The sequence below is a fragment of the Neovison vison genome, chromosome 1, assembly GCF_020171115.1.
Source record: "Neovison vison isolate M4711 chromosome 1, ASM_NN_V1, whole genome shotgun sequence".
NCBI classification, from domain to species: Eukaryota; Metazoa; Chordata; class Mammalia; order Carnivora; family Mustelidae; genus Neogale; species Neogale vison.
The window spans coordinates 203,213,333-203,228,045 of record NC_058091.1 but is presented as its reverse complement, the minus strand read 5'-3'; the positions used below and the strand labels follow the sequence as shown (position 1 = coordinate 203,228,045).

General features: G+C 38.7%; 1 pseudogene; it reads right to left on the bottom strand.

The window, feature by feature from the left end:
* Positions 1–4,547: 4,547 nt before the first annotated feature.
* On the bottom strand, positions 4,548–5,116 carry LOC122901000 (annotated as a pseudogene).
* Positions 5,117–14,713: the final 9,597 nt, after the last annotated feature.

Below are 14,713 nucleotides of genomic sequence, written 5' to 3'. Positions count from 1 at the left end.
ATGGAGAATAAAGGAGCTGAGCAAAAGAGAGATAAACAACTACTGGATCACGAGGGGAGAATTCAAGAGATAAGTGATACCATAAGACAAAACAAGATTAGAATAATTGGGATCCCAGAAAAAGAAGAAAGAGAGAGAGGGACAGGAAGTATATTGGAGCAATTTTCCTAATTTGGTGAGGGGAACAAGCATCAAAATCCAGGAGACACAGAGAACCCCCCCTCGAAACCAATAAAAATAAGTCTACACCCCATTGTCTGGTAGTAAAATTTACAAGTCTCAGTGACAAACAGAACATCCTAAAAGAAGTTCAGGACAAGAGGTCTGTAACATACAATGGTAGAAATATTAGATTGGCACCAGATCTATGCAAAGAGTCCTGGCAGGCCAGAAAAGATTGGCATGGTATGTTCAGAGCACTAAACAAGAAAAATATGCAGCCAAGAATATCATATCCAGTTATGCTGTCACTGAAAATAGAAGGAGAGATAAAAAGATTCTAGGACAAACAAAAACTAAGAGAATTTGCAAACAACAAACAGCCCTCCAGGAAATATTGAAAGGGGTCCTCTAAGCAAAGAGAGAGTTAAAAAATAACAGACCAGAAATGAATATACAATATACAGTAACGGGCATCTTACAGGCCACACAATGGCACTAAATTCATATCTTTCAATAGTTACCCTGAATGTAAATGGGCTAAATGCCCCAATCAAAAGACACAGGGTATCAGGATGGTTGAAAAACCAAGCCCCATTGATATGCTGCCTACAAAACACTCATTTTAGACCCAAAGACACCTTCAGTTTTCAAGTAAGGGGGTGGAAAACAATTTACCATGCTAATGGATATCAAAAGAAAGCTGGGGTAGCAATTCTTATATCAGATAAATTAGATTTTAAGCCAAAGACTGTAGTAAGAGATGAAGAAGAACACTATATTATATTTAAAGGGCCTGTCCAACAAGAAGATCTAACAGTTTTAAAGATCTATTCCCCTAACACAGGAGCAGCCAATTATATAAACTAATTAATAACAAAATGAAAGAAACACATCGACAACAATACAGTAATAGTATGGGACTTAACACCCCCCCTCATTGAAATGGACAGGTTATCAAAGCAAAAGATCAACAAAGAGATAAAGTCTTTAAATGACACACTGGACCAGATGGACATCACAGATATATTCAGAACATTCCATCCCAAAGCAACAGAATACACATTCTTCTCTAGTGTACACAGAACATTCTCCAGAATAGATCATACCCTGGGTCACAAATCAGGTATTAACCAGCACCAAAAGACTGGGATCATTCCCTGTATATTTCAGACCACAATGCTCTGACACTAGAACCCAATCACAAGAGGAAAGTTGGAAAGAATTCAAATACATGGAGGCTAAAGGGCATCCTACTAAAGAATGAATGGGTCAACCAGGAAATTAAAGAAGAATTGAAAAAAATTTATGGAAATAAATGAAAATGAAAACACAACTGTCCAAAATCTTTGGGACACTACAAAGGTGGTCCTGAGAGGAAAATACATAGTAATACAAGACTTTCTCAAGAAACAAGAAAGGTCTCAAGCACACAACCTCACTCTACACCTAAAGGAGCTGGAGGAAGAACAGCAAAGAAAACCTAAACCCAGCAGGAGAAGAGAACTCATAAAGATCAGAGCAGAAATCAAGGAAATAGAAACCAAAAGAACAGTAGGAAAAAAATCAAGGACACTAGGAGCTGGTTCTTTGAAAGAATTATTAAGACTGATAATCCCTTGGCCAGACTAATCAAAAAGAAAAGAGAAAGGACACAAATTAATAAAATCATGAATGAAAGAGGAGAGATCACAACTAACACCAAAGAAGTATGAACAATTATAAGAACATATTATGAGTAACTATATGCCAGAAAATTTGACAATGTGGAAGAAATGAATGCATTCCTAGTGACTTATAAACTACCAAAACTGAACCAGGAAGAAATAGAAAACCTGAACAGACCCATAACTGGTAAGGATTGAAGCAGTCATCAAAAATCTCTCCCCAAAAAGAGCCCAGGGCCAGACAGCTTCCCAAGGGAATTCTACCAAACAGTTAAAGAAGAATTAATACCTATTCTCCTGAAACTGTTCCAAAAAATGGAAGGAAAACTTCCAAACTCATTTTATGAGGCCAGCATCACCTTGATCCCAAAACAAGACAAAGATTCCATCAAAAAGGAGAATTACAGACCAATATCCCTGATGAACACAGATGAAAAAATTCTCACCAAAATACTAGCCAATAGGATCCAACTGTACATTAAGAGGATTATTCACCATGACCAAGTGGGATTTATTCCAGGGTTGCAAGGTTGGTTCAACATCCACAAATCAATCAATGTGATATAATACATTAATAAAAGAAAGAACAAGAACCATATGATACTCTCATAGATGCTGAAAAAAGCATTTGACAAAGTACAGCATCTTTTCTTGATCAGAACTCTTCACAGTGTAGGGATAGAGGGTACATACCTCAATATCATCAAAGCCATCTATGAAAAACCCACAGCGAATATCATTCTCAATGGGGGAAAAACTGAGAGCTTTTCCCCTAAGATCAGAAACAAGGCAGGGCTGTCCACTATCACCACTGCTATTCAACATAGTATTAAAAGTCCTAGCCTCAGCAATGAGACAACATAAAGAAATAAAATATATTCAAATTGGCAAAGAAGAAGTCAAACTCTCAGTCTTTGCAGATGATAGGATACCTTATGTGGAAAACCCAAAACTCTACTCAAAAACTGCTAGAACTCATACAGGAATTCAGTAAAGTGTCAGGACATAAATCAATGCACAGAAATCAGTTGCATTTCTATACAACAGCAGCAAGACAGAAAAAAGAGAATTAAGGAATCGACCCCATTTATAATTGCACCCAAAACCATAAGATACCCAGGAATAAACCTAACCAAAGAGGCAAAGAATCTGCACTCAGAAGACTACAAAGTACTCATGAAAGAAATTGAGGAAGACACAAAGAAATGGAAAAATGTTCTATGCTTATGGGTTGGAAGAACAAATATTGTAAAAATGTCTATACTACCTAAAGCAATCTATACATTTAACACAATCCCTATCAAAACACCATCAACTTTTCTCAAAGAAATGGAACAAATGATCCTAAAATTTATATGGAACCAGGAAAGACCTCAAATAGCCAGAGAATGTTGAAAAAGAAAGCCAGAGTTGGTGGCATCACAATTCCAGACTTCAAACTCTTTTACAAAGCTGTCATCATCAAGACAACATGGTACTGGCACAAAAACAGACACATAGATCAATAGAACAGAATAGAGAGCCCAGAAATGGACCCTCAACTCTATGGTCAACTAATCTTTGATAAATCAGGAAAGAATGTCCAATGGAAAAAAGATAGCCTCTTCAACAAATGGTGTTGGGAAACTTGGACAGCCACATGCCGAAGAATGAAACTGGACCATCTCCTTACACCACACACAAAAATAGACCCAAAATGGATGAAAGACCTCAATGTGAGAAAGGAATCCATCAAAATCCTTGAGGATAACACAGGCAATAACCTCTTTGGCCTCAGCCACATCAACTTCTTCCTAGAAACATCACCAAAGGCAAGAGAAACAAGGGAAAAAATGAACTACTGGGACTTCTTCAAGATCAAAAGCTTTTGCTCAGCAAAGGAAACAGTCAACAAAACCAAAAGACAACTGACAGAATGGCAGAATGTATTTGCAAAAAACATATCAGATAAAGGACTAATATCCAAAATCTATAAAGACCTTATCAAACTCAACACCCAAAGAACAAATAATCCAATCAAGAAATGGGTAGAAGACATGAACAGACATTTCTGTGAAGAAGACATCCAAATGGCCCATAAAGACATGAAAAAGTGCTCAACATCACACATCATCAGGGAGATACAAATCAAAACCATAGTGAGGTACCACCTCTCACCAGTCTGAATAGCTAAAATTAATAAGTCAGGAAATGACAGATGTTGGCTAGGATGAAGAGAAAGGGTAACCCTCCTATGTTTGTTGGTGGGAATGCAAGCTGGTGCAATCACTGTGGAAAATAGTATGGAGGTTCCTCAAAAAGTTGAAAATAGAGTTACCCTATGACCCAGAAATCACACTACTGGGTTATCTACCCTAAAGATATAAATGTAGTGATACAGAGGGGGCACATGCACCTGAATGTTTATAGCAGCAATGTCCACAATAGCCAAACTATGGAAAGAGCCTAGATGTATATGTATATATATATATAAACACCCCTGAAATCTTGCCATTTACAATGATGTGGATGGAACTAGAGGCATTATGGTAAACAAAGTAAGTCAAGCAGAGAAAGAGAACAATCATATGATCCCTCTGATATGAGGAGTTTAAGAGGCAGAGTGGGGGTTAATGGTGGGAAGGGAGGGAAAAATGAAACAAGACTGGACTGGGGAGGGAAACAAACCATAGGAGATTCTTTTTTTTTTTTTCCCATATACATTATTTTTAATGTCCAGCATTTATAATATGAGGGCCAGAGCTCTTTCCCCACCTCAAGTTTATAAGTTTTCGATTGGCTTCTGAGGCCAATAGGGATACTTCTTCTTGTCTAATTTGGTTTCTGGGAAGGCTTCATTCAGGTCCTCAATGGTCATCTGATCAAACGGAATTATGTTCCTTAGCTTCTCCAGCTGTTTTTCATATTCCACAATCCTGGCCTTTGAGAGAGACAAAAAAAAACTCAGCACAACTTTTCACATCTTCTTTTTCTTCAGCATCCACCTGAACAGTGTATTTATCCTCTGTCACAGGAATCTTCAGGGCATTGAACTTCTTCTCAAAGTCATCTACTAAGCCAGCCTTCGCCACATTGGCCTTGTAGTAAGCCCAGTCGATAGCAGGGGGTTTCTCAGGGAGAGTAGCCAACTTGGGGGTAAGTGTCTCATTCCAAGATTTCAGGGAGTTAGCAATGGCCTTCTGGTTTCGGGGTATGATCTCCCCAAAAGCTACCCAGTCAATGGTTTTTAGAGCAAGTTTTCGCCCAGTCATCTTGAGATCCTTCACCGACCTCGGCTGCCCAGAGTCCACAGCAGCAAGGAACGGAACTCTGGAGATTCTTAATCTTAGGAAACAAACACTGAGGGTTGCTGGAGGGGAGGGGGCTAAGAAGGGTAGGGTGGCTGGGTGATGGACACTGGGGAGGGTATGTGCTATGGTGGGTGCTGCAAATTGTCTAAGACTGATGATTTAGTACCCCTGAAACAAATAATACATTATATGTTAATAAAAAATAATAAAAAATAAAAATAACTAAATAGTCTTTTGAAAAGCATACTATGCAAAAATAGATAACTAAATGTCTAAGAGTAAGAAAAGTAACATGTTACAGTCACTAGACAGTTTTATAATTCTTCATGAATGATAGCAATGAAAACAGCAAATGTTTACAAACTAATGATGGATGACAAATTGATATCCAATATCACAAGTGTACTCAGATTAAGATTGAATATAAAAATAATGAAAAGATATATAGCAATATTATATTAATGACCTAATACTTGTGTTTAGAGTTGATATTAACTAAACTTACTGAGTATACAAAAGAGTGAGTTTATTTTTATTTCATGACTATCACATTCTAAAGACTGTGTTCACTGAACTCGTTTTATGCCCAGAGATTTATAAATGCTTTGGGACTGTATGGTACCAGGATAATAGGAAAAAAGCTAACCTGTCGGAACACAACCTGGATCCTCGACAATGTGACTAGGGTCCTGTCAGATCCTGAGAGAAAACTCCAGGAGATGGAGCGCAAGAGTCTACCTAGGCTGATGCCCAGAATAAACACAGGAGGATCCCCAGAGTGCTTTCATGTCCTCCTTTAGATGGATCTGATAAGTGTGGAGAATCCTTAACTTGCTCTTGTCATTTAGAGCTAAAAGATAATCATTGTTGTGCACTTGTGGCACTTGATTGCCTGCACGTAGTCCACGTCCTGCACTTAGCTCACATCTCACATGCAGTTCACGTCCTGCACGTAAATCTATATCCCGTCTGTAACCAGATCTTGTGTAAAGTATAAGAGAAGTGATTGTTAATAAATAAAGCTGTCTACTGATCATCAGTCAGTAGATCCGCACCCCCCCCTTCATTTCGGCTACAATCACCAGGATCCCCACCTTGTGAAGGTGACTAGTGGAGCCCGAACACGAACCTGAAATTGACAAATAGTCACGCAGTGGTCCGGAGGCCCTCACAGAGGGAGGTAGGTGAGAAGGATGGGGCAGAATCAAAGTTGTGCCCAGTCTTTTCTAGCATTAATACCACACCTTTTATCTCGGGAAGGTGCTCGAGTGTCCAGATGTCAATTAAGAAAATGTCTGGATATTATTTGAGAATATAATCCTTGGTTTCCTGATGAAAGAACCTTGGAAGTGGCAATTTGGGGGCGCACATTCCATAATGTGGAAAAGGATTATAGACAAGGTGAAAAAATTCCTGTGGAATTTTGGGTTACATGGGCGTTGGTAAAAACTGTAATTTTATTTCTTTTTTTTTTTTTTTTTAAGTAATCTCTACACCCAATGTGGGACTTGAACTCATGATCCTAAGATCAAGAGTCAGGTGCTCTCCTGACAGAGCTAGCCAGATGCCCTTGTAATTTTATTTCTTGGAGCGGAATGTAAGGAAGAGGATCTCAAGGCTGAAAGAGTTGCCTCTCTGCATACATCGGAGTTTGATGAGGAAACAACCTGACAAATTCAAACTAAAAGTAAAAATTATTTTTCGGCAAAAAGGACAAACGCCATGTTTCTCCCTTGGCCACTGCATCTCTGATTCCCTCTGGGCATGAGGATGAGCAATTAGCTGCAGGCCTCTTTGGCGGGGAGGGAAATGACACTGGGTTGGATGACTTACTCATGTTACAATTAGGACCAACACAAACTAAAAAACCACAATTCTATTTCTACACTGTCTTGCCCCCATGACCTGCACTTAGTTTTCCCTGTAACTTTTCGTGCTGGTGGGCCAAATACTTATGATGGGATGCAAATGGAGATTGTAAGAGAATTTAAAAAGGCCTGTTCCATGTATGGGCCTACTTGTCCTTATTGTTATGAATATTTATTCAGTTGGGGCAATAATGTCCACTAGATTCCCTATGATTTTCAACTCATAGCTAAGATGGTATTAACCTCTTCTGAATTTCTATAATGGAAAATGTGGCTTTCTGAGGAGGCACAGAAAAGGTTAGTTGTTTAGGACAGAGAAGGAACGTTGTAGCAGTCACTTATGATACGCTCATGGGAACAGAGGTTTGGACGACTTCTAATCATCAAACTCATAACTTCCCTCTGCAGCCCTTCACCGCATACGTGATGTAGTCGTACAGGCCTGACAAAAAATTAATTTGGGTACCAATTATACTGCCAGTTATACAAAAATACAACAAGAGCCTAAAGAGCCATACATTGATTTTATTGGCAGGTTAAAAGAATAATTGGAAAAGCAGATAAGAGGAGGACAAATTCAGGAAATGCTCTTGAAACAACTAGCATATGATAGTGCTAATGAAGACTGCCAGGCCCTGATTCGACCTCTGAGAGAATCTGGAAATGTCATGGATTATTTAAAAGCTTGTCATAATGTAGGATCCTTTAAACATCAGGCCCGAGTAACAGTATTAGAAACCATGGCTGTTCAAAAACAATTGCAGGCAAAATGTTTTAATTGTGGACAAGCAGGACACATTAAAAAAACCCCAAAAAACAAAAACCATTGCCATCTCCCTCCCTGTGTGGCTGCTTCCATTCCTGCCAATTGCCTAAATAAATCCAAGATTCAACCCCCTAATGTTTGTCCCTGCTGTCAAGGAGGCAAACATTGGGCTAAGAAATAAAAAACCAGCAGAGATGGAAATCCGTTAGAACCCTCATCAGAGAAACTCCCTAAGGAGCCAACCCCAGGCCCCAGTAAATGTGGGGTCATGGAACTATTCTATTCAGTTTGTACCCAACAGGGACTCTGAGTAATGGACTTAGTCCCTGCTACTCAGGGGAGCACTGCTCTTGATATCCCTCTCCCTAAGGCTTGCTTTATACATCCATCTCAATGTCCTTACAAATTGTCAACAAACCTATATGGACCTATACCCCCAAATACGGTTGGTCTCGCGCTTGGACAGAGTATTTTAACTATGAAAGGAGTTACAGTACATGCTTGAGTTACAGAACCCGATTATTATGGTGAGATTCAAATTATGATTTATGTCATTGTTCCCTTGGACCCTTCCAGCAGGCAAATGAGTCGGCCAACTTCTGTTACTTCCCTATATACTCAATTTTCAAACTTCAGGGTAGGAGGATTCGGTAGTACTAATAAAAAGATTTATTTTCCTAAGAAACTGTTTAAAGGAAGTAGACCACAAGTGAAGCTTTCTATTAAGGGATGAATATTTGAAGGGCTTTTAGATTCTGGAGCAGAGATCTCTATCATTTTTTGTCAATGTTGGCCATGCCCATGGCCTACGATGCCTGCTGATTATGCCCTTGAAGGTCTTGGCTATGTAACTACTAAACAATTAAGACTAAATAGCTGACCTCTGCCATGTACGGGCCCAGAGGGATTACAAGGTCATATTCAACCTTACATTGCTTCTGTACCCATTAATCTCTGGGATGAGATCTGTTACAACAATGGGATGCTGAAATTCACATACCTCCATCCTCACTTGTAAAAAAAAAAAAAAAAAGATGAAAAACATGGGGTATATTCCCTGGAAAGGCTTAGGTAAAACTTACAAGGGGTGCATGAACCTATAGATCTTAACCCTAGTGATACTCGTGCTGGGCTGGGTTTTATACAGGGGCCACAGGAGCTGATAAAGCCCCTTCACCAATTCCAATCACCTGGAAAAGTAACAAGCCTTTTTGGACTCCCCAATGGCCCCTCACATTAGAAAAACTGCAGGCTCTAAAAATTAATTCAAGAACAATTAGAAAAAGGACATACTGAACTTTCTTTTTCTCCTTGGAATTCTCTAATTTTTGTTATAAAGAAAAGGTTAGGCAAATGGAGATTATTAATGGATCTCCATAATATTAATGCTGCAATGGTAACTATGGGTACATTACAACCAGGACTTCCTACTCCCTCTTGTATACCTACTAAATGGCCTTTAGTAATTTTGGATTTATAAGACTGCTTTTACACTACTCCTATCCACCCCTCAGACAAAGAGCATTTTGTGTTTTCAATTCCAACAGTAAATCAACAGGAAACTTTACAAAGATTTCAATGGAAAGTTCTCCTTCACGGCATCACTAACTCTCCTATGACATGCCAGTATTTTTTTTTTTTAGGAAAGATTCTTGAGCCCATTTGATAGTTATATCCCACATGTTGTATTATCCATAACATGGATGATATCTTACTAGCAGCCCCAACCCCAGAGGTCTTACATCAATTGTTTTCAAATACACAACAGTACCTACAACAGGCCGGTCTTATAACAGCTCCTGAAAAGGTACATTTTATTCCACCCTTCTCCTATTTGGGTCGTATTATAGAACATACAATCGTTCGTCCTCAGAAGTCTTCCATTTAGAGTACTCTAAATGATTTGCAAAAATTATTAGGATATATTAATTGGTTACACCCGATTTGGGGTATTCCTACACATCAACTTACACATCTATTTGCCACTCTTCAGGGAGACCCTAACCTTGATAGTCCTCAAAGCTTAACACTGCAGGCTGAACAGGAAGTTCAGTTCCTTGAAGAACGCCTTCATCAAATGTTCTTGCATTGATACGATCCTGCATTACCTTTACTGTTATTTTCTATTCCCTACACCCCTGAAGGGGTGACAGCTCAACAAGACTCTCCTTTAGAATGGATCTACTTGAAACACCGAGCTCCTAAGGTTTTAACTGCATATGCTGACCTCCTTGCAGACCTCATATCCTTGGCTGAACCAGATGTCTTCAAATATTGGGAAATGAACCTCACGTTATCACTCTTCCTATTTCTATAAAACATTTTTCTTCCCTATTTCCCTTCCCTATTTTTCTTGAGGGAAATAGTGAAGAAAATGGATCTCCTTAATGCCTTAGCAGTATATTCTGGAACCACTGGAAACCATTACCCTAAGGGTAAATTATGGGATTTCCTAAAAAAGACGTCATTTGTAATTTCTAATATCTATAAAATAGTCCAATTACAGGCACTCCCATGTATTATACTGATGGCTCCTCGACTGGAAAAGGAGGCATACATGGACCTGGCTTAAACCTCTCAATTCAAAGCGAGTACGCTTCAGTGCAACAAACAAATGTTTGTTCTTACTGCTCTGTTAACCTGTATATCTTCTGCACTTAATACTGTTTCTGATTCTGCTTATGTGCTTGGTCTTTTTCCCACCACTGAAACAGCTCAGATATCTACAACACAAAAAACCATGGACATCTCCTCACAAAACTGCAGTCCCTTGTGCGATCATGTCCCTATCCTCTCTATGTCACCCATATTAGGGCCCATTCTTCCCTCCCAGAACCCATGGTAGAAGGTAACTGCCAAGCATATATACTGATATGTCTTATTTTCACATCACCTGCAGATGAACACTCGGTTTTGCATACTAATGCTAATCGACTGCACAACCATTACCAAATTCCACTACGAAAGGCACATAACATTGTTCAATCCCGTCCTATCTGTGCATCTTTGCAGTGTCGCCCACACACTTCAGAAGCCAATCCTCATGGCTCACAAGCCAATGAACCATGGCAAATGGATGTAACTCATTTTGCTCTATTCCCTCGTCAACCTTATTTACATGTTGTTATTGATACACTTTCTAGATTTCTTTGGGCGGTTCCTCAATTCTCTGAGTCCTTTACTGCTGTCCACTCTACTCTATTGCAATGTTTTAGTGTTATGGGGGGGGGTCCCTACTACCATAAAAACTGATAATGCACCAGCTTACACAAGCCACACATTTACTGCCTTTGGTTCTGACTGGCAGATTCATGATACTATGGGTATACCTTAAAACCCACAAGGACAAGGTATAGTTGAACGAGCTCATTGTACACTAAAACTGCAATTATTAAAAAACAAAAAAGGGGGAACCCCAAAGATGTTTTAGCACTCTATTTACTCTAAATTTTTTGAATTTACCCCAAGGCGACATTCAGACAGCAGAGAGAAAAACACTTCTCACAATCACAGCAATCCCTTGAAGCATCTATTTCTATTTGGTTCAAATCGTTTAATGAATGGCTTCCTGGCCTCCTATTAAGGAAAGGCAAAGGGTCTGCTTTTATTTCCTCAGATTCTGACGATGGAACCTCCAAAACACTATAGCTTCTTCTTTGGCTCATCAGGTCCCAGAAAACCAATGATCCTCCCGATAACCACTGCACCCCCGATCTCCGAGAAAGATCTGGAGACACAAGAGACACAGAAGGCCACTCACAAGATGCATGTGCTGTCCCTTTCTAAGAAAGGACCCCTGAAAAATATAATAGTCATTTTGAATGGGATAAGATCAATTATCTTTTACAAGACTTACGAGGGAATATATCTTTTGACATCCAAGAGCTACAGCAGGAGATTTTTGAAACTTTTCGAAACAAATTGCCAGGCGTTTCTTTTCTTTTCTTTTTTTTTAAAGATTTTATTTATTTATTTGACAGAGAGAGATCACAAGTAGGCAGAGAGGCAGGCAGAGAGAGGAGGAAGCAGGTTCCCTGCTGAGCAGAGAGCCCGATGCGGCACTCAATCCCAGGACCCTGAGATCATGACCTGAGCCGAAGGCAGCGGCTTAACCCACTGAGCCACCCAGGCACCCCTGCCAGGCGTTTCTTATGAGGGCCTCCCTACAGGGACTGCTGAGGCACTGCAGGGCCTTGACCCCCGAGCTTGGTTTCAGAGTATTATGCATTCTGTTTCTGGGGCAGGAGTTAGCTTGTTAGTATGTTTTTGTACATTTCTTATAGCGTACTGTCTCTTCAAAAGACGAGTGAACAAACAACAGGCATCTAGCTTGGAATTGGCTCTTAAAGTGTTGCAGTTAAAAAACACAAAAGGGGGAATTGTTGGAACACAACCCGGATCCTCACCAATGTGACTGGTCACATTGGATTCTGAGAGAAAACTCCAGGAGATGGGAGGGCAAGAGTCTTCATGGGCCAATGCCCGGAATGAACATGGGAGGATCCCTGGAGTGCTTTCCTGTCCTCCTTTAGATAGATCTGATAAGTATGGGGAATCCTTAACATGTTCTTGTCATTTAAAGCTAAGAGATAATCGTTGTTGGTATATTTGTCACACTGGATTGCCTGCACGTAGCCCACGTCCTGCACGTAGCTCACATCTCACAAGCAGTTCATGTCCTGCACATAAATCTATATCCTGTTTGTAACCGGATCTTGTGTAAAGTATAAAAGAAGTGATTGTAAAAAATAAAGTCATCTACCAATCATCACTCGGTAGTCCCCCCATCATATCGGCTCCGATTACCAGGATCCCCACCTGAGGAAGGTGACACTAACCTTTGAAAATCAGCAGTAAAACGGTTTCCGTTTTCTTTCTGCATCATGTCTGGGGTGTGAAAATTTTCTTTAACAAAATGCCTTCCCTAAGGTATGCTTTAAACAAGTAGTAGTTGACAAGAAGAAGAGAGAAAGAGTAGAAGAAAAAAAATGCTAAATTCACCCTAATATAAAAAAAAATGTACCTCAAGAAAGATACTCTAAGACCCAATACAGTAGTAGCTAATGCAAAAAAATAAAATAAAGCTAGTATGGAATATTCTTCCTTTATTACCAGTATTTATTTTAAAATTAGTTGGTCAAACAGTAGAGCACATTTCCCAAAGAAATGACTGAACACTGGTACTATGCCAGAATGAGGTTTGGCTCTAAAATGGAGCCATGAGTTTTGCTACTGGTTATGAAACTTGCAGAGGGCCAAAGAACCAGCCAATCAAACTAACCACAAAGACTTTAATATATTTTCTGGCTTCATGATGAGATTAGGTTTGGAGATCTGTTGGAGTTATGAAAGTATATGACTCCAGAAACATATAACACTACCAGGATCTCATAGATTTATAATTATACTGGTAGATAAATTATAATTGAATATGACATTCTCTTTATTGATAAACACATGTGCAGGGCTTCTTCTAGAGAGTAACACAGCATTTAACATTTAATTTACATATGGTCAATCAAAAATATTTCAGCAACATGGCTATTTAACATAGAACTATATTCTTCTCATATATAAGGAATTATTACAGTTCTCTAATTTATAGTTTTGAAAACAAAGTCAGTAAAAATAAACTCAAAATATGTAATTTAAATAAATATATTTCCATATGTCACAAATCTACTACTGTATAAAATTCACATTCATTACAAATCTCTTTTTTCTTTTAACTATATAAGAGACACACAGCCTTCCTAACTTGGGATCACAAGATTTTAGAGATTCAAATGGGCTTTTTTAACTAGGTCCCTACCTTGGATCCATCACTTAAGAGTTACGTGAACTCAGAGAATTTAAATTTTGTCTCAGTTTTTTAATGCACAAATACTATTAACTTCCTCCTAAGTTTGTTAATAAGTTGAAAAAATGCCTCTGTGAGAGTGTTTAGAATAGCACATGGATGGACGGAGGTGGGTGGGAGGGATGGGGTGGCTCAGTGATAGACAATGGGCTCGGTGATAGACAATGGGCAGGGTATGTGCTATGGTGAGAAAAAAATATTTAAAAAGATAAGAAGTATAGCACTTGGAACTTGCTAAGTACTCCGTAGTAACTGAGTAAGCACTTTAGTAACATGTAACCTGATTTAGAGTACAAACTTCCCACAAAGAAGAGTTACAAGAATATCATAATCATTGATGAGGCAGATTGAACTACTTTTCAAAGAAGGCATACTACGCATGCTTTCACTATAATTTCCTCCACCTTCTGGAGCATTACCTCCTGCTTTAAACTTTCTAATATTCCCAAAGTTCTACATAACCATTTGCATATCCAATCTCTGGAGGACAACTTAATCGTTGTACCAAAAGGAAGTACCAAAAGGAAGAAATCTCTTCCTTTAAAGCATTTAGAAATCTTTTTAAGTAAACTCAAATGGAAAATCTGGACTACACAAAGTATTGCTAACTTAGACTATTATTTTCAAATATATAATATTTTAAAATGGTAACAGTTTATGTAAGAATATTTTATCAGTGATGCTATTATATATATTAGTCAACTGAGAGAAGGGCACTAGAGAATAAAATATGTACAGTGACTTTCCCAAGGTAATAAAGAACCCGGATGACCATTCCTGATTCCTTAAATCCCTATATCTTGAGTGCTTATGTGCCTGGGTATTTTAAGCTGGCCAAAGTCAAAAGGCATAGGTGAAAATTGCTTTATGTGATGTGTCTGGCCTGACTCAGAAAATGTCTCAAAAATTTAGATTTTCTGATATAATTGTTATTAAGTATTCTTGTATTGATAATAGAAATCGAGCAGTCTAATTTGTTTTCTCACACTTGTATCTTCAAATACCTATCTCATATGAGTTTGTTTTAAAACAAAAAAAAATGTGAAAACCATAGAATTTCTTGAAACCATTTTCAGTAATCCTCTGATTTGGTTCGATCCATA